The 21425-nt window shown below is 37.0% G+C and overlaps 1 long non-coding RNA gene across 1 annotated transcript; it reads right to left on the bottom strand.

Moving 5' to 3' along the window:
- Nucleotides 1-932: 932 nt before the first annotated feature.
- On the bottom strand, nucleotides 933-12044 carry LOC129534280 (uncharacterized). The gene is made up of 4 exons (XR_008680803.2): nucleotides 11915-12044; nucleotides 11090-11205; nucleotides 9831-9916; nucleotides 933-1141 (listed from the first exon to the last, which is right to left on the bottom strand). It is a non-coding gene; the product is annotated as an uncharacterized lncRNA (long non-coding RNA).
- Nucleotides 12045-21425: the final 9381 nt, after the last annotated feature.

The raw sequence follows: 21425 nt of genomic DNA on the forward strand, positions 1-21425 counted from the left end.
TCAATATTATCACTCCATGAACGAATGTTAGACCTCTGCACAGGTGGAGGTTCATGCTTGAGGGCCATTGAACACTACCCATTTCCCTAATGCATCATAATTAAACACCTGTGCTAAGTAACTTCTTACTGATCCACTGTGGAAATTTGCTGGGTGCTCAACAGTCCTTAACATTTTCTATCTCTTACTTGGGAGGGAGGTCTCACGGTTATGCTTTGGTTCTCCTGGAAAAAAAAAAAAAACAAAAAAAAAACAAAAAAAAAAAACAGCCCAACAACTTCTTTCTACCCCATGAAAAACTGTTATTGAAATGTGGATTTCAGGGCCTTTCAAAGACAGTTAGGGAAGAAAATATTTTGTAAATTTAGGAGGCATTCCTGTTTTCTCAAAAGCAGTGGTAATTAAAATGCACTGTCCGACAGGGAAAACTGTGACATGCATGACAGTGCTATTTTTTTTTTTTTTTTTTTTTTGAGATGGAGTTTCACTCTTGTTGCCCAAGCTGGGGTGCAATGACACGATCTCAGCTCACTGCAACCTCTGCCTCCTGGGTTCAAGCAATTCTTCGGCCTCAGCCTCCCGAGTAGCTGGGATTACAGGCACACACCACAACACCCGGCTAATTTTTAGTAGAAATGAGGTTTCACTATGTTGGCCAGGCTGGTCTCGAACTCCTGACCTCAGCTGGTCCGCCCGCCTCGGCCTCCCAAAATGCTGGGATTACAAGCCTGAGCCCTGCACCTGGCCTGAGGGTGCTGGTTTTTTTGTTTTTTGTTTTTTAATTGTGTTTTTAATGTTACTGATTCAGTGAAGAGAATGTCTAAGAATGTAGCATGTTTTTAATGAAGTTGGCTGTGCTATTAATATGAGAAATAGGTATACATTAGGTAAACTAATGTTGCAGTGTGTCAAAAGCTCAGCAAAAGGGCCCTTCTCCATTGTCATTCACGGTTGCAATACACTTCCATACTGCTGCATTGAGCCTTTTTCTTTCATCTAGAACAACAGCCAGAAACAGGTTTGGCTCTAGGATAAATTTGTGGCTTAAGTGGAGTCTGTCTTCAACTTGTATCACTTCTCTTTCTTGGTAATAACCTCACATTTTGGGTGTTGTGTCTCTTTTCTGTTTACATTGTTCCCTCTGTCAAAACAAGAAATAGTAATAGCTAATGGATACTCTTTATTGAGTATCTATCTAATCTTGTCTGTATTGTCCACGCACACTGAATAAAGCACATTTTTTAACCCCTATGTTACAGCTGACATAAGTTATGCTGAGAGAGATTAAGGCAAGTTTATTGGGTCCTATCATACTTACGTGTCATGGTTGGCCATTAAACCTACAATCTGTGTGACACCAAATCTGTGAACTTGCCAGTCAAGGAGAGAATCTTTATCTGTAAATTTGTGCTTGGTGATTGTTTCAGTAATTACTCTTTAGAAAATGTGTTCTCTAGATTAGGTACTTTATTTTAAGCTTTTAATTTCTAGCACTGCATTGAAATGCCTGGCAAGGAAAATCTTGGACATTATCAAAAAGGTAGGGAGAAATTGGGAAATCCATTCATATATATGGTGTATTGAGGCAATTCTCCAGATTTTCTTAATTTTGTCACTTAAGGTGATTAATTTGGGAAGAATTCTGTGCATTCAATTCCCTACCCATTTTCCCCTTTTCTTCACTTTCCTAGAAAAATATATAACTCTGTATTTGTAGAACAAGCAAGAATCCCTGAGGAAAATATCATTAGTGTGGTTTTGGGGATGCAAGGCTACAATTTTATGTTTCTAGAGACAAATGTGCCTTCACTTCTGCTCAGTAATTCTTTCCTATGTTCCATGTTTTTCATTTCTAACAATAGCTATTCCATACCTTTATCATGTTCTTCAGGATTTAACCACCTCTCAGGTGATGACTGCAATCTGAATTCACAGAGACAAAGCTCTCAAATAAGAATTCCATATTTTCCTTGGGATTCCAATGGATATAAAAACCATGTCTATTCACTTTCTCATTTCTCTCTTTAGAAAAAGATATGTCTGTTCTTTTCCTCGGAGATAATCATTTCACCTTTGTGTTCTGGATCTTCTTAACAGCTCTACTTTGCTCTATCATTTCTTCTTTCTCTCTTCTGCAACTTTTGTATTTTCTTTTCTACTGATTCCTTCCTTTTACTTATAAACATGCTCTAGTTTCTCTTGTCTTACAAAATCAAAATAATAATTCTTAAAAATGATCAAACTTCTTTTGATCTTATGTCTCCTCCATCTATTGTTTTATCCTTATTTTTCTTACAGGTTTATTGATATTTTTTTTTCCCAGCCTTTGGTTCACTTCCCCACTGCCTAATAACTCTCCACTCCCTTGCAACCGGCCTTCTATCTCCTCCACTGCATGAAGCTTATGACTTCTGAACCACGCAGCCCCATCAACAACTCAGTCCTGGTTTCATTGAGCATGTCTGTGTAATTGAATACTCTTGTCTTATCTTCCTTGACATTTTTCTTCTGTCTTTCCTTTTGATTGTTGCAGTCTTTCCAGTCAACATCATAGACATTTCTTCCTCCACTTAATCTATAAATATGGGATAGGTTCTTTCCTCAGTTGTCTTTTCCCGCTTTACACTCTGTCCTTAGGTGACCTTATCTAGGCCTGTGACTTTCCCTACACTCTGATGATGTGCAATTCTGTATCTCTATCTCAGATCTCTATTCTGATTTCTCCAACAACATAACAAACCATTTGTTGATGTTATCACTTGGCTGTACTGTGGGATCCCCAGATTCATCATGCATTCATTCATCATCTCCCCCTACACACCTCATCACAAATCTTTTCTTTAACCTTTTCTTTTAAAAAAAAGTATTTCGGCCAGGCACAGTGGCTCACATCTGTAATCCCAGCACTTTGGGAGGCCGAGGCGGGCGGATCACGAGGTCAGGAGATCGAGACAATCCTGGCTAACATGGTGAAACCCCGTCTCTACTAAAAATACAAAAACAAAAAATTAGCCGGGCGTGGTGGCGGGTCCCTGTAGTCCCAGGTACTCGGGAGGCTGAGGCAGGAGAATGGCGTGAACCCAGAAGGCGGAGCTTGCAGTGAGCCGAGATCGCGCCACTGTACTCCAGCCTGGGTGACAGAGCAAGACTCTGTCTCAAAAAAAAAAAAAAATATATATATATATATGTGTGTGTATATATATATGTGTGTATATATATATGTGTATATATGTGTATATATATGTGTGTATATATATGTATATATATATGTGTGTATATATATGTGTATATATATGTGTGTGTGTATATATATATATATTTCAATAGGTTTTTTGGGAACAGGTGGTGTTTGGTTACAGGAATAAGTTCTTTAGTGGTGATTTGTGAGACTTTGGTGCACCCATCACGCAAGCAGTGTTCACTGTACCCCATGTGTAGTCTTTTACCCTTCGCCATCCCTTACCCTTTCTCCTGAGTCTGCAAAGTCCAATGTATCACTCTTATACATTTGTGTCCTCAAAGCTTAGCTCCCATGTATGAGTGAGAATATACAATGTTTGGTTTCCATTCCTGATTTACTTCACTTAGAATAATAGTCTCCAACTCCATCAGGTTGCTGTGAATGCCATTATTTCATTCCTTTTTATGGCTGAGTCATATTCCATATATATAGATAGAGATAAAGATATGTATATACACACACATACATGTATATAATATTTTCTTTATCCACTTGTTGATTGGTGGGCATTTGGGCTGGTTCCATATTTTTGCAATTGCAAATTGTGCTGCTATAAACATGTGTGTGCAAGTATCTTTTTCATATAATGACTTCTTTTCCTCTGGGTAGATACCCAGTAGTGGGATTGCTGGATCAAATGGTAGATCTACTTTTAGTTCTTTAAGAAATCTCCACACTGTTTTCCATAGTGGTTGTACTAGTTTATATTCCAACCAGCAGTGTAGAAGTGTTCCTTTTTCACTGCATTCATGCCAACACAGGTTATTTTTTAATTTATTGATTATGGCCATTCTTGCAGGAGTGAAGTGGTATCACATTGTGGTTTGGATTTGCACTTCCCTGATAATTAGTGATGTTGGGCATTTTTCCATATGTTTTTTGGCCATTTGTTTATCTCCTTTTGAGAACTATCTATTCATGACTTTAGCCCACTTTTTGATGGAATTGTTTTTTTTCTTGCTGATTTGTTTGAGTTATTTGTAGATTCTTGATATTAGTCCTTCATCAGATGTATAGATTGTGAAGGTTTTTCTCCCACTCTGTGTGTTGTCTGTTAACTCTGCTGATTATTTCTTTTGTGTGTGGAAGATTTTTAGTTTAATTAAGTCTTATCTATTTATCTTTATTTTTGTTGCATTTGCTTTTGGGTTCTTGGTCATGAAGTCTTTGCCTAAGCCAATGTCTAGAAGGGTTTTTCTGATGTTATCTTCTAGAATCTTTACGGGTTCAGGTCTTAGATTTAAGTCTTTGATCCATCTTGAGTTAATTTTTGTATAAGGTGAGAGAGGAGGATACAGTTTCATTCTTATACACTTGGCTTGCCAATTATCCCAGCACCATTTGTTGAATAGGATATCCTTTCCTCACTTTATGGGTTTTGTTTGTTTGTTTGTTTGTTTTGTTTTGCTTTATTAGAGGTCAGTTGGCTGTAAGTATTTGGCTTTATTTCTGGGTGCTCTATTCTGTTCCATTGGTCTATGTGCCTATTTTTATACCAGTACCATGCTGTTTTGGTGACTATGGCCTTATAGTATAGTTTGAAGCTGGTTTACGTGATGCCTCCAGATTTGTTCTTTTTGCTTAGTCTTGCTATGTCCATGTGGGCTCTTGTTTGGTTCCATATGAATGTTAGGATAGTTTTTTCTTGTTCTATGAAGAATGTTGGTGGTCTTTTGATGGGAATTTCACTGACTTTGGTAGATTGCTTTTGGCAGTATGGTCATTTTCACAATATTGATTCTACCCATCCATGAGCATGGGATGTGTTTCCATTTGTTTGTGTTGTCTATTATTTCTTTCAGCAGTGTTTTGTAGTTTTCCTTGTAGAGTTTTTTCATATCCTTGGTTGGGTACATTCTTAAGTATTTTATTTTATTTGCAGATGTGAAAGAGGTTGAGTTATTGATTTGATTCTCAGCTTTGTCACTTTGTTGGTGTATGGCAGAACTACTGATTTGTGTGCATTAATTTTGTATCTGCAACTTTGCTGAATTCGTTTACCAGTACTAGGAGCTTTTTGAATGAGTCTTTAGGGTTTTCTACGTATACAATTTTATCATCAGCAAGCAGTAACAGTTTGACGTCCTCTTTACTGATTTGGATGCTCCATTTTTCTTTCTCTTGTCTGGCTAGTACTTCTAATAGTATGTTGAATAGAAGTGATGAAAGTGGGCATCATTGTCTTATTCCAGTTCTCAGGGGAAATGCTTTCAACTTTTCCTTGTTCAGTATAATGTTAGCTGTGGGTTTGTCATAGATGGCTTGTGTTACCTTAAGGTATGTCCGTCTCATGCCAATTTTGCTGAGAGTTTTAATCATAAAGGGATGCTAGATTTTATCAAATGCTTTTTCTGCATCTATCAATATGATCATGTGATTTTTGTTTTTAATTATCTTTATGTGGAGTATCACATTTATTGACTTGTGGATGTTAAACCATCCCTGGTAATGAAACCCATTTGATCATGGTGGATTATCTTTTTGATATGCTGTTGGATTCAGTTTGCTAGTATTTTGTTTAGGATTTTTGCATCTATATCCATCAGGATATTGGTGTATAGTTTTCTTTTTTTTTTTTGTTATATCCTTTCCTGGTTTTGTCATTAGTGTGATACTGGCTTTATAGAATGATTTAGGGAGGATTCCCTCTTTCTCTATCTTTTGGAATAATGTCAATAGGATTGGTACCAATTCTTCTTTGAATGTCTGATAGAATTGAGCTGTGAAGCTCTCTGGTCCTGGATTTGTTGTTGTTGTTGTTGTTGTTGGCAGTTTTTTTATTGCCATTTCAATCTCACTGCTTGTTATTGGTCTGTTCAGAGATTCTATATCTTTCTGGTTTAATCAAGGAGGGTTGTATATTTCTAGGAATTTATTCATCTCTTCTAGATTTTCTAGTTTATGTGCATAAAGGTGGCTAAATAATATTTTGTATTTCTGTGGAATCAGTTGTAATATCTCCCGTTTCATTTCCAGTTGAGCTTATTTGGATCTTTTCTCTTCTTTTCTTGGTTAATCTTGCTAATGGTCTATCAATTTTATTTATTGTTTCAGAGAACCAGATTTTTGCTTCACTTATCTTTTATATTTTTTTGTTTGTTTCAATTTCATTTAACTCTGCTCTGATCTTTGTTATTTCTTTTCTTCTGCTGGGTTCAAGTTTGGATTGTTCTTGTTTCTCCAGTTCCGTGAGGTGTGACCTTAGACTTTTTATTTGTGCTCTTTCAGACTGTTTGATGTAGGCATTTAATACTATGAACTTTCCTTTTAGCACTGCTTTTGCTATATCCCAGAGGTTTTGATAGGTTGTGTCACTACTATCATTCAGTTCAGAGAATTTTTAAATTTCTATCTTGATTTTATTATTAACCCAATGATAATTCAGGAGCCGGTTATTTCATTTCCATGTATTTGCATGATTTTGAAGGCTCCTTTTGGAATTGATTTCCAATTTCATTCCACTATGGTCTGAGAGAGTACTTGATATAATTTTGATTTTCTTAAATGTACTGACACTTGTTTTGAGGACTATTATATGGTCTATCTTGGAGAATGTTCCATGTGTTGATTAACAGAATGTATATTATGCAGTTGTTGGGTAGAATGTTCTGTAAATATCTGTTAAGTCCATTTGTTGTAGGGTATACTTTAAGTCCACTGTTCGTTGTTGACTTTCTGTCTTGATGGCCTGTCTAGTGCTGTCAGTGGAATATTAAAGTCCTCCACTATGATTGTGTTGCCATCTATCTCATTTCTTAGGTCTAACAGTAATTGTTTTATAAATTTGGGAGCTCCAGTGTTAGGTGCATATATATTTAGAATTGTGATATTTTCCTGTTGGACTAGTCCTTTTATCATTATATAATGTCCCTCTTTGTCTTTTTTAACTGCTGTTGCTTTAACATTTGTTTTTTCTGCTATAAGAATAGCTACTCCTGCTCACTTTTGATGTCCATTTGCATAGATTATCTTTTCTCACCCCACACCTTAATTTTATGTGAGTCCACAGCAGAAACTTGGTTAGTGAATTCTTATCCATTCTGCCATTCTGTATCTTTTAAGTGGAGCATTTAGGCCATTTATATTCAATGTTAGTATTGAGATGTGAGGTACTATTCTATTCATCACGCTATTTGTTGCCTAAATACCTGTTTTGTTTTTTTTTAAATTGTGTTACCATTATATAGGTCCTGTGAGATTTATGCTTTAAGGAGGTTCTATTTTGGTATATCTCAAGGATTTGTTTCAGGATTTACAGCTCCTTTTAGCAGATCTTGTAGTGCTGACTTGTTGGTGGCGAATTCTCTCAGCATTAGTCTATCTGGAAAAGACTGTATCATTCCTGCATTTATCAAGCTTAGTTTCACAGGCTACACAATTCTTGGCTCATAATTATTTTGTTTAATGAGGAGAAAAATAGGACCCCAATCCCTTCTATTGTGTAGGGTTTCTGCTGAGAAATCTGCTGTTAATGTGAGAGGTTTCCCTTTGTAGGTTACCTGATTCTTTTGCCTCACAGATCTTATGATTCTTTCCTTCATCTTGACATTAGATAACCTGATGAGTATGTGCCTAAGTGATGATCTTTTTGTGATGAATTTCCTGGGTCTTCTTTGAGCTTCTTGTATTTGGATGTCTAGGTATCTAGCAAGGCTGGGGAAGTTTCCTTGATTATTCCCTCAAATATGTTTTCCGAACTTTTAGATTTCTCTTCTTCCTCAGGAACATCCATTATTCTTAGGTTTGGAAATTTAACATAGTCCCAAATTTCTTGGAGTCTTTGTTCATTTTTCAAATTCTTTTTTCTTTGTCTTTGACAGATTGGGTAAATTCAAAAGCCTTGTATTCGAGTTCTGAAGTTCTTTCTTCTTCTTTTCGATTCTATTGCTGAGACTTTACAGCATTTCTCTAAGTGTGTCCTTGATCTCCAGAATTTGTGATTGTTTTTTATTTGTGCTATTTATTTCACTGATGAATTTTCCTTTCATATCCTGTATCATGTTTTTGATTTCTTTAAGCTGGATTTCACCTTTGTCTGGTGCCTCCTTGATTAGTTTAATAATCAACCTTCTGAATTATTTTCCTGGCAATTCAGAGGTTTTATTTTGATTTGGATCCATTGCTGGTGAGCTGGTATGATCTTCTGGGGGTGTTAAAGAAATTTGTTTTGTCATATTACCAGAATTGTTTTTCTGGTTCCCTCTCATTTGGGCAGCCTATGTCAGAGGGAAGATCTGGGATTCAAGTGCTACTGTTCAGATTCTTTTGCCCCACAGTGTGCTCCCTTGATGTGGTATTCTTCCTGAGAGCTGAACTGTAGTGATTGTTTTTGTTCTTCTGAGTACTGAGACTGGTAGTGGGGAGTGTCTGCAAAGAGTCCTGTGATGTGATCTGTGTTCAGGTCTCACAGCCATAAATACCAGCACCTGCCCCCATGGAGGTAGCAGGGGAGTGAAGTGGACTTTGTGAGGTCCTTGGTGGTGTTTTTGTTTAGTGCGCTGGTTTTGTGTTGGTTGGCCTCTGGCCAGGAGGTGGTGCTTTCAAGAGCACCTTAGCTGTGGTCCTATAAGGAGGATGCAAACTTGCCCTAGGGACACCTGGTTAAGCATTTAGCTTTCTCAGGCGGTGGGCAGGGTCGTAGAGCTTCTAAGAAATTATGACCTTTGGCTAGAGAAAGACCACCTGGTGGGGACAGGGATAGGCTCAGCCTCTCCTTGGGGAGGGCTTGCTGTGGCTGCTGTGGGGGATAGGTGTCTGGTTCCCAGTCCAGTGGATTTATATTCCCAGGGGGATTATGGCTGCCTCTGCTGAGTCATACAGGTTGCCAGGGAATTGAGGGAAAGCCAGCAGTCACAGGCCTCACCCCACTCCCATGCAAACAGCAGTCCTAAAGGCCAATCTCACTCTCACCATGCCCCTGCAACAGCACTGATTCTATTTCCAGGCTGCTAGTGACCAGGGCTGAGAACCTGCTCTAGACTGCCAGCTTCCCCGCTGAGAAAGCAAGCAGATTTCACAGTTTTTCCACATCTCAGGGAGCCTGCAGCAGCTATACGTTTCCTTCAAAGGGTCTGTGGATTCTCTCTGCTTTCCTGGTTTGTTCCTGTGGTAGTTCTTGGAGCAAAAGTTCACAATGTGAGTCTCCACATGCTGCAGTGTCTGTCCAAACAGGAGCTGCAAGCTAGTCCTGCCTCCTATCCACCACATTAATACTCATCCTGAATCTTACTCCTGATCCTCCAAGAACATAGCCATTCAGCTATATTCCCAAGCCAGAAATGGAAGAATCTTCTCATATTCTTCCAACTCTCACCCTCCTTGCCACATGCAATTTGTTATCAATTCCCTCTAAATATTTCTTTTGTATTTTTAATATTTTTAGCTTTATTGAAGTATAATTGACAAAATTATATATATTCAAGGTATATACAACATGATATTTTGATATACCTGTACATTTTGAAATGACTACCTCAGTCAAGCTAATCAATATATGCATGACCTAACCTTTTGTGTGTATGTGATGAGAATGCTTAACATCTACTTGCTTAGTAAGTATAAATCTATATACTTGTTTTTGTCTTATTACCTGTTCAGTCTTATTACTTCAGTTCAGGCTTTCTTCACTGTTGGCTGGACCACTTCAACAACCTCCTGACTGATATGGTTATTACACTGTTGGAAGCAAGGAAATCAATCAAAACCTTTTGCAGCAGTTTAGGCTCATGATGAAGTCTGCCTTAACTAGGGTAATGACTTTGGGGATGGAGGATGAGGGAAGTGAGGCAGGGGAACAATGGAAGAAAACAGAGAATGTATGAAACAGTTGTGAAAAACTGGAAATTAAACTGACCAGAGAAATGCACGAGATTTCTTAGACAGCCTGAGATCCACTTGAAAAACTCTGATTCTCTAGTGGACCCATTCTGTACAAATGTGATACCTTTAGCAGCCCCTGTATAAGTGAAGAGAAGTGGGTGTTTGACTTTGTAATGGGTTAACATTTTTATGGATGTTGAGATGGGGTGAATATATTTTGCAAGTGGGAGGAACATGAATCTTTGGGGTCCACATGTCATACTACAGTAGGCAGAATAATGCCTCCTTAAGGCCTCCAGGTTCTAATTCCCAAAACCTTTGACTGTTTCTTCATATCGAAAAGGGGACTTTACAGGTGAGATTAAGAATCTTGAGATGGGGAGATTATGCTGATTATTCTGGTGGGCCCTAAAAGTAATCACAAATGTCCTTATAAGATGGAGGCAGAGAGATATTTGGCAGAAAAGGATAAGGAGATATGATGACTGGAAACAGAGGTTGGAGTGATATGCTTTGAAGATGGAGGAAGGGGTCATGAACCAGGGAACACTGGCAGCCACTAGAAGGTGAAAAGGCAAGGAATTGTTTCTCCACTCATAATTTCCAGAAGAAACTAGCCTTGCTAACACCTTGATTTTAGCCTGGTGTAACTGATTTTAGACTTCTGACCTCCAGAACAATAAGGGTATATTTGCATTGTTTTAAGTGACTAAGTTTGTGGTAATTTCTTATGGCATTAACAGGAAAATAATGCAGGCTTAATTTAGGGTAGGGGTTTTAGCAGAGAGATGGGGATATGGAAAAGAGGCATGAGAGTAGAGAATAATCGGAACAGAATAGTTAAAATGATAGTTTAAGTACTCAGTTTATTAGGGTAGAAGTGGAGATAGACAGGGACTGATAGGAAGAAAGTAGAAGGCTCAAGTGGTTGGAAAGCCCAGTACAGGACCAGAAGATTTCTATTTCGATTGCAGTAGCTGGGTGAATAACTTATAAATTATATAAATTTACCTGGTTTTAAAAACATACCAGCTGGGCGCTGTGGCTCATGCCTGTAATACCAGCACTTTGAGAAGCTGAGGTGGGAGGATGACTTGAGGCCAGGAGTTCGAGACCAGTGTGGGCAACATAGTGAGATGCCATCTCTACAAAAAATAAATAAATTAACTGGATGTGATGGTGCATGCTTGTAGTCACAGCTAGTCAGGAGGCTGAGGTGAGAGAATTTCTTAAGCCTGGGAGGTTTAGCATATAGTGAGCCATGATTTGATTTGATCCCTAAAATCACCAAATATGGGTTGATACAGTTGTTAACAAAGTATTAAAAGTACATGCTTTGGTAAAATTTTTGGAATACAGCAGCCCAATCTGTATTGGGATAGAGATAAAATAAAAAGTCCAGCTAGGAAAGCTGATAATTTACATTTTGATAGAAACAAATAGAATAATAAAAATCTGGTAACGTATCTGCTCAAGTCCAAAAAATATCGCAAGAAATCTACACTTACAGATGCACACATGCATAAACAGTCAAGTATGTAATTAACTGGTAGATGGGTCATAGCAAGTTTAGGAACTGAAACACATCAAAGTCCATTTCATAATACTATTAGCAAATATGATATATTTTATTATTTTATACCCACATAGCAGGAAGCTAATGTTATTTGGAAACGATTCAAAAAGGTAGTTTAGTTAGATTTGCATATTAGTTATCTCACCCAAAATGTCTATCTATACCAAGACACATATTTAGCTATAGGGCCATACTGTTATAGTGTTCATGTTAGATTCATAAGAGTATGCACATGCATTGTATTTATATGACATTTTCCTTGTAACTTACAGTATTACCTATGATTGCCCATCTTCTTTTATCACAACTGGATGCTTAATTTATGGAGAAAGCTGCTGTCAGTTTTTTTTTCTGCATCTCTTCTCCTCTCCTCTGGGTTGTTATGTCCTTCTATTGCTGTGAACTTCATGTAGTCCGACTATAAACCCATCCAAAGGAAAACTTAAACAGCCTCATTGTCAGTTGGACTCTTTGCCTTTGTTCTATAAGCAATAAAACTATATGTCCCTGGCTAAATGTAAATAGAGAGGTTTAGTATTGTCCTTCTGGAGATAAACTACAATGGTTGATTTTTCCACATTGAATCATTTAATGGATTTTTTTCCCACGTGATGGTCATTTATATGCTAATTAAACATGTAAAGTGTGACATTAAATTGTATAAGGGTCTAAGTAGGACTAATATGGTAAGATTAGGAAATTCTTATCTAAGTTATCATCCCTGTGATGCATTCAGCACATCAGTCAGTACAACCAAGTTGTCTTGAGCAGTCACTCATTTCAGTATTCCAACAATAATAGGAATAATACTGCCTAGCTATATCAAAAGCTCATTTTATATTAGGGCACAGAGTAATAAATTATAGTCCATGGGCCAAACCTGGCCAGTTTCCCATTTTTGTGAATACAGTTTTACTTAAACAAAGCCACAAGTATTCACTTGCATATTGTCTGTGGCTGCTTTTAGGTGTACAATGACAGAGTTCAGTAGTTGTGCCAGGGACCTTATGGTCTGCAAAGCCTAAAATATTTATCTGGCCCTTTAAGAAAAAGCTCACTAACCCCATATTTGAGTCAAGTATGTATATAATACAGTTATAGTGTCTTACTTTGAAATGTATCTTAAATGTTCTGAGTTAATTTTCATTTCAAACTTTCTCATTTCCATAAATTATTTAAGTGTCCTAGGAATTCCAGTTTCAGTATCTAAACTTCATTTGTGCCTTCTTGACAAAATATGCATTCTGACTTTTGTTTCAAAAGCAAGGTTTCTGTTTCTATAATACACTGCTTTTATTTTAGAGTTTTTTATAATGTGAATGTCATACTTGCCTCTTGACACTTGTATTATAATGAAATTTTATTTTATGTGTGCTTTCCAAACCAAATTCAAATCATTTGAGTTTTGAATTCATAAATAACAGAGCCTATGCTGTGGGGTTTTATTAACAGTGGTGACCTCTCTAATGCCACTTTTAGGAATTGTCTGAGCTTTGGCCTCATCACTTAGTTGCAATGTAAACTAACTTGCCTTATTTCCAAAATGAAACTATTAGTTGCTTATCTGCAAGGATATGAAGCACCCTGGGCTTCAGAGTCTGTGCTCTTGGCTTTTGTATGTTGAACTAGCCTTGTATCCTAGGGATGAAGCCGACTTGGTAGTGGTGGTAATCTTTTTGATGTGCTGCTGGATTTGGTTTGCCAGTATTTTATTGAAGATTTTTGCATCAATGTTCATCAGGGATATTGGCCTGAAATTTTCTTTTTTTGTTTCTCTGCCAGGTTTTGGTATCAAAAGGATGCTGGCATCATAAAATGAGTTAAGGAGGGGTCCCTCTTTTTCTATTGTTTAGGGTCGTTTCAGGAGGAATGGTACCAGCTCCTCTTTGTACCTCTGGTAGAATTTGGCTTTGAATCTGTCTGGCCCTGGGCTTTTTTTGGTTGGTAGGCTATTAATTACTGCCTCAATTTCAGAACTTGTTATTGGTCTACTCAGAGATTCAACTTCTTCCTGGTTTAGTCTTGGGAGGGTGTATGTGTCCAGGAATTTACCCATTTCTTCTAGATTTTCTAGTTTGTTTGCATAGAGGTGTTTATAGTATTCACTGGTGGTAGTTTGTATTTCTGTGGGATCAGTGGTGATCTCCCGTTTATCATAGTTTATTGTGTCTATTTGATTCTTCTCTCTTTTCTTTATTAGTCTTGCCAGTGGTCTATTTTGTTAATCTTTTCAAAAAACCAGCTCCTAGATTCATTAATTTTTTGAAGGGTTTTTCGTGTCTCTATCTCCTTCAGTTCTGCTCTGAGCTTAGTTATTTCTTGTCTTCTGCTAGCTTTTGAATTTGTTTTCTCTTGCTTGTCTAGTTCTTTTAATTGTGATGTTAGGATGTCGATTTTAGATCTTTCCTGCTTTCTCCTGTGGGCATTTAGTGCTATAAATTTCTCTCTAAACACTGCTTTGGCTGTGTCCCAGAGATTCTGGTACGTTGTGTCTTTGTTCTCATTGGTTTCAAAGAACTTATTTATTTCTGCCTTAATTTCATCATTTACCCAGTAGTCATTCAGGATCAGGTTGTTCAGTTTCCATGTAGTTGTGCGGTTCTGAGTAAGTTTCTTAATCTTGAGTTCTAATTTGATTGCAGTGTGGTCTGAGAGACTGTTATGATTTCTGTTCTTCTGCATTTGCTGAGGAGTGTCTTACTTCCAATTATGTGGTCAATTTTGAATAAGTACAATGTGGTGCTGAGAAGAATGTATGTTCTGTTGATTTGGGGTGGAGAGTTCTGTAGATGTCTATTAGGTCCACTTGATCCAGAGCTGAGTTCAAGTCCTAAATATCCTTATTAATTTTCTGTCTCATCGATCTGTCTAATATTGATGATGGGGTGTTAAAATCTCCCACTATTATTGTGTGGGAGTCTAAGTCTCTTTGTAGGTCTCCAAGAACTTGCTTTATGAATCTGGGTTCTCCTGTATTGGGTGCATATATATTTAGTATAATAGCTCTTCTTGTTGCATTGATCCCTTTACCATTATATAATGCCCTAATTTGTCTTTTTGATGTTTGTTGGTTTAAAGGCTGTTTTATCAGAGACTAGGATTGCAACCCCTGCTTTTTTTCTTCTTTCCATTTGCTTGGTAAATATTCCTCCATCCCTTTATTTTAAGTCTATGTGTGTCTTTGCACATAAGATGGGTCTATTTGTTTCCCCAAGAATCACATATTTTATAAAAGGAGAGTTCTAACCATCTGTTTCATATGGGACTGTGGGTCACTGTTAACCTGTGGCAGGAAGCACAGAGTGCTCATAGGCCCACTTGTCTGCACACAATACTGTCAGGTGTGAAGTGAGGAAAGTTGGGGTAAGAGGACCTCTGGCATGAGGAAGTAAAAGGGAGATTTTTTTTCCTTCTAAAGTGTGGACAAGCCACCCTCTGGTGAGTATGCTGCTTTTGTACTCATAGAGTAGGTACTTTTTTTCTCGACTTATGAAGAGGCACCCATATTGAATACAAATTAAATAGACATGGCTCTTGCAAGTAGTCAGTGAACTCTCTCTCCCAGGGCACCGTGGTATTTGGTAAGTTATTTCCTGCAGAATGGCAGCTTAAATACTAGATAATTTGGACCCTTTTATGCAGATGAATTTGTGTTGCCATCCCCCCTCCGCTGCTTTTTAGAACAAAGCTGATGGAAATTTAATTCTGTGAAACAAAAATAAAAATAATAGTATGAGTTAAATGCATTCAAATGCTCAGCTGTTTTCATTTCATTGGGTTTTAAGGAGATTTAGCAATACTGCCCTAGGCAGATGACAAATTTGGAGAGGATATGAAACTGCTTGTATAGATTATTTTGTAAGAGTTAGAATACCTAGTTGTATTTACCAAGGAAAAAGTTTAGTTGGGATTAAAGTTGCAAAGCTTCCTGTTTTAATGAGAACTAAAAGTGAAAGACCCAGACAGGGGCCTTGCGACTCCCGAAGAGTGCAGTGGGATTCTAAGTTGCTTGTGAAGGATAGGTTCAAGACATTTAGCCTTCCCTTTCTATATTTTTATCAATGGACATATGTAATCACTGAGCTTGCTCCCCTCCCCATCCCACTCTCTAGCCCACTGTTGAGCACCAAATCAGGTTAATGGAACATCTACTCTTTTTGAAAATGGCCCAAAAGACCTGGATTAGGAATTGTATGACTATCATCTCTTTAGGTTTATTTTGTGTTTTACTTGAAAATATCTATTCTATTAAATCAGGTGGTGAGTGATATTACCCATGTTGTTCTGTCACTTGCTAGAAATAGCTCAAGATGCTCTTGCAAGCAGCCTAATTACTCAATGTATCTGCATTCCGATGTTTGGGTTGCAATCTGAGCACCTTTGTGCCATCCGTGAAAGGCTCTTCAGCTCTTCTTTACTTGCTTTCGACCCTCGCCTCTGGTGCCTCAAGAAGATGGGTTAAGAGCCAGCCAGTCTAGGGATAAATACCTGGTTTGTTCCTTAGTCTCATCTGTATAAAATGGGAATTAGAATAATAGTATTAATTTCATTAAATTATACAATAAATAAATAGGATCTTAGAAGTATATCTGGCACACAGTTCCATACTGTATGTTCCTAAAGAGCTAGTCCTAGATGATAAAATAAGATTTCCCTCTGAAATTTGAAATGCCCAGTGACTGGGCAGAACAAGTAATGATAGTAATGCTAGTTATTATTATTAAGCTGAATGTCAATGTAAATATTTTTAACTTCACTCTGCTCTTATTATTGTTCCTTTTTTTCTTATTTTATTTTCTTCCCCTTTTAATCCTTCAGTCTTTCTTAGAACCCTTTTGCAACTCATCTTCTAAGAGTTGTGTCTGGTGTATTCCTGTTCAATTATCTCTTTATTCACATGTCATTCATTGTGCCCATTGTCTTCTCATTCCCTAGCTAGACCTCAACACTGGCAATAATCTTCTAGGCAATGTATAGCAATGGCATTGTTATTCTTAATGATATTCCAGAATGGTATGTTAATAAGCTCAATATGTGTACATGTGTGATGAGTTAATTTGAGTCCTGAGATACTTCAGATTATGAAGATGGGAGAACCAGAGCATAACTCCAAGCCGTCAGGTACTTGTGGGATTTTTCATTGTATTTTTTTCAATTCCCATTAGATTATATGTTTTCTTAAATGAAGACTAGCCAATCAGGCTGGTGTTATGTGAAGACTCTTAATAGCTACCACAGTCACTCCTTCCACTCTTTACACCCACTTTACCTAGACCCTATTTGGATATATTTATACACATATTTTCAGCCTCATCTTGGCACTGGCCAGGTGTCTGAGTCCTTGAACAACCAAAAATTACACCTTAAGCTCCATGTTCCCCTATCAGAGCAGTACCCTGAGGGCTGCTATAAAGACGCTATTTTGCCATTTTGAGCTTTTTTGGTTTTAGAGAAAGAATAATTTCTAAGGCATCACCCTGACTGCAGATGAAAGCATATGATTTTCTCCAGTTCTGCCAGTTGTTTTACTTATTTAATCTGCAGGCTGTCATATCCCAATTCCACATTTAAAGTCTCAGGCAGGTAGTTGATCTTTTCCTGATCTCAAGGATATCTCCAGAATCATTATTTTAGTGGCTCATGAACTATTTTAGCTCATAATGGGCTGTTTGCTTCTGTTTCTAGGAGAGTGGGTACTAGTTGAACAATAACTGCAAATATTCTCGCTAACATGTATCATTGTTTTTTCAAGAAGGGAGCAGACTGTAAATATTTTAAACTTTACAGGTCATACAGTCTCTGTTACAACTATTCAACTCTATTATTTTAGTATGACTGTAATTTTAAACAAATGGGTGTGGCCATGCTCCAATAAAACTTTTTATTAACAAAAGAGGCAGATAGCAGAATTTGCCTCGTGGTTTGCCAACTCCTGATTTATACTAATACCTTGAACTATAATTAGCTGCACACTTGCTTGTGCCAGGCGCAATACTAAATGACTTACATTCATTAATTCATTTAATTCTCAGAACAACTTTGAGAGATAGGTGCTCTATTATCATAATATCTCAAGAAAACTGAGGCACAAAAATGCACGAAGAAGTTTAGCAAGTAGCTAATTAAGTGACAATGCTAGGATTTAGCCCAAGTACATTTAACCTTAAAATCTAATTTCTGTCTACTATACTCTGCTAGTTTGTATTATATATAATTCCAAAGTACTATTTGGTAAATGATGAATGAGTGCATAAAAAATTTTGATTCAAATTATCTGCTAAAAACATTTTATACTCAAATAGGACTGAAATACACAATCTAATGTTCAATTACATATTATCCTATAATTATAGGAGTATGTCACAACTTGAAACCAGACCCGACCTAGACAAATTATTTCAAACAGAAAGGGTTTTAGCAATAAATTAGAATAATTACCTAGAAGGTGCTGAGAAGGAAGATGTTTTGTGAATAAGGCTCTGCCTATTCTAGAAATGACTGTATTGTACACAAGGCTGATAGAAAGCACAAGTCTCAATAGCCAATAGTCAGAAACAGAGCTTTAAGGTGAGGGTGGCTGGCCAAAGAAATGGAGATCAAACAACAAGTAGTTTTTTCCCAGTCACAGAAGTAGATTCAGGTCTCCATTCTCCAGAAGAACTAGAAAAGGAAAAATTATCTTTTGTTGGAGGATTTTGAGGTATTCTGCAGCTTAAATTTAGGAAGTTAAAAATAGAAACTAAGACAGAAATCTGTGTCAGAATGAGATATGATGAGGTCTAGGTCTACTAGCTAGTTATGTAAGATATTGAACCATAGAAAGTAGAGCTAGGGATGTTTAAGAACTTTCTTCCTTAAGGAAAGGTAGTCCAGAGAGCAGGACAAGGAGGAGCATATGAATAGGGAACCATGTGGAGCCAGCTGTAAATAAAATTATGCAGGGACTAAGATACCAAACTAGGTCTGACCAAAATATTGACTCCTACCAGTATATAAGCTCCCGAAGGGTAAGAAAAGATGACTTCCTTAGCATAGCACTAAGGTCTACATGGCAGAGTTTCAGGCTCTAAATGCATACTTAATAACATTTATTGATTGATCTATTAAAAAAATCTCTAAGAAAACATGGAGCAACTAGTACCTGAGTTTTCTATCTCCTAACTCTTTGCTCCTTCATCAGTTTTGCCACTGCATACTTGATTTTTGCTGATTCAATTTTACTTCAGTGTCCAAATTTGCATTGCAGAGAGTGCCACCCTTCTGAACATCCTGTGCATCTGGGAATAGTGTATATGCTTGCCTTCATCTATTTTGGCTGCTCTAACAAAATACCATAAATTGGTTAGCTTACAAACAACAAAGATTTATTTCACATAATTAATATGCATCTCACAAGTTGGATATGTAGTCATTTCATAATCATTCATTTAAAAATATATTTTAGGCCAGGCGCTGTGGCTCACGCCTGTAATCCCAGCACTTTGAGAGGCTGAGGCAGGTGGATCAAGAGGTCAGGAGATTGAGACCATCCTGGCTAACATGGTGAAACCCCGTCTCTACTAAAAATGCAAAAAATTAACCGGGCGTGGTGGCAGGTGCTTGTAGTCCCAGCTACTCGGGAGGCTGAGGCAGGAGAATGGTGTGAACCCGGGAAGCAGAGCTTGCAGTGAGCCGAGAACGCGCCACTGCACTCCAGCCTGGGCAACAGAGCGAGACTCCGTCTCAAAAAAAAAAAAATGTAATTTACATCATGATTTTTGTCTTTGATCTATGGATTATTTAGAAGTGTGCTTATTAATTTTCAAACATTCAGGGATTCTTAATTTTTTAATATTTTTGTGATTCAATTGAACTGCAGTTGAAGATCATGCACTGTATGACTCCAATCTTTTTGGATTTTTTTGTGTTTTGCTTAATGACCCAGGATAAATTCACTATTGTAAATATTTCATATATACTAGAATATTGTTGATTGATTGATTCAAAAAAATTTTTTTAGGTTCAAGGGTATAGGTGCATGTTTGTTATCTAGGTAAATTGCATGTCGTGGGGGTTTGGTGTACAGATTGTTTCATCACCCAGGTAATAAGAATAGTATCCAATAGTTAGTTTTTGCTTCTCACCCTCTTTTCACCCTCCACTTTCAAGTAGGCCCCGGTGTCTATTGTTCCTTTCTTTGTGTCCATGTGTACTCAATGTTTAACTCTTGCTTATAACTGAGAACATGTCGCATTTGATTTTTGGAGAAAATGTTTTCTGCAGTTTTGGCTGAAGCATTATGTATGTTCATAACTCACATTTGTTCATTTTGTTTGAACCTTGTGATTTTTGTATTTAACTGGAGCATTTAGCCTATATTTATTACTAATATATCTGGGCTTATATATATAACTTATCTGTATTATCTGTCTTGCCTACTCTATATTTTTATTTCTGTCCTTACCTCCTTTTCTTTCTGTCCTTACCTTTATTTGGAAAAAAAAATATTTTTATTTTACTAGTTTATAGGTTATGGTTCTTTCAGTGCTTATTCTGGAAATTACAACACACATTTTTAACTTGTCAAGGTTAAAAGTTAGTCATTGCCTTCACCTACCATCCTTACAATATAAGTTCCTTCAGAAGATTTAATGTCATGTATGCCTCTCCTGACTTATTATTGTTATGTATTTTACTTCCATGTTGGCATATTTAAACTCTAAAATTTTCTTATTGTTTCATTTAGTATTTATTTAGGGTTCCTCCTGCATATTCTTCAATCTTTACTGTCTGTTTGTTATCCCCAACCCATTCCTTCCACCTAAGATCACTTCTGCCTGAAATATGTTTATTAGAATATTCGCAAGTATGGGTTGCTGGTGCTAAACGCTTTGTCATTTTGGAGGAAAGGGAATATCTGAAAATGTCTTCAAGTCTGTCTCATTCCTAAAAGATATTTTTGGTAGACATATTCTGTGTTGTCAACTATCTCTTTGAGCACATTAAGGATGTCATTCCACAGACTTCTGGCAATCATTTTGTTATTTAAAATGCAATGCACAGTCTGTCACCGCCCCCCCCTTTTTTTTTTTTTTTTTTTTTTTTTTTTTTTTTTTTTTTAGTTAGGGCTACACTCTGCAGTTTGGTTCTTTATTTATAGTATATTTTGGTTCATTTCATATTGTTAATCAATTTTGGAGTATCCCCACCCCATCCTGCTTGATTCTAATTATTATTATTTTTTTAATTATACTTTAAGTTCTAGGGTACATGTGCACAATGTGCAGGTTTGTTACATATGTATACATGCGCCATGTAGGCAAGGGCAAAGACTTCATGTCACCCCTTTTAAAGACAATCTGTGTTTTCTGTTGTTGTTTTAGATTGCTTTTAATACTTATTCTTCACTTTTTTTGGTTTTGAAGTTTTATAATGTGTCTAGATGTAAATTTATTTTCTTTATCTTGTTTCGGATACCCTGTGTGCCTGAATCTGTGGATTATTTCTGGTAAGTTCTTCGACATTTTCTCTTCAAATATTGCCTCTGCCACATGTTTTCTCTCAGCCCCTTCTGGGGTTCCAATGAATTGTATGTCAGACCTTTTCACTCCAAACATTATCCATGTCTCTTAATTTCTTTTTCATTTTTTCCTCTCCTTCTTGCATCCTGGATAATTACTTCTGATCTACCTTCCAGTTTGCTAATTCTCTCTTCAGTTAGGTTTAATCTTTGCAAAAATTCATTTTTGAGTTTTACATTTTAGTTATTTTTCATTTTTCAAATTCATTATTTGACACATCTACAGTATT

The sequence above is a fragment of the Gorilla gorilla genome, chromosome 5, assembly GCF_029281585.2.
Source record: "Gorilla gorilla gorilla isolate KB3781 chromosome 5, NHGRI_mGorGor1-v2.1_pri, whole genome shotgun sequence".
NCBI classification, from domain to species: Eukaryota; Metazoa; Chordata; class Mammalia; order Primates; family Hominidae; genus Gorilla; species Gorilla gorilla.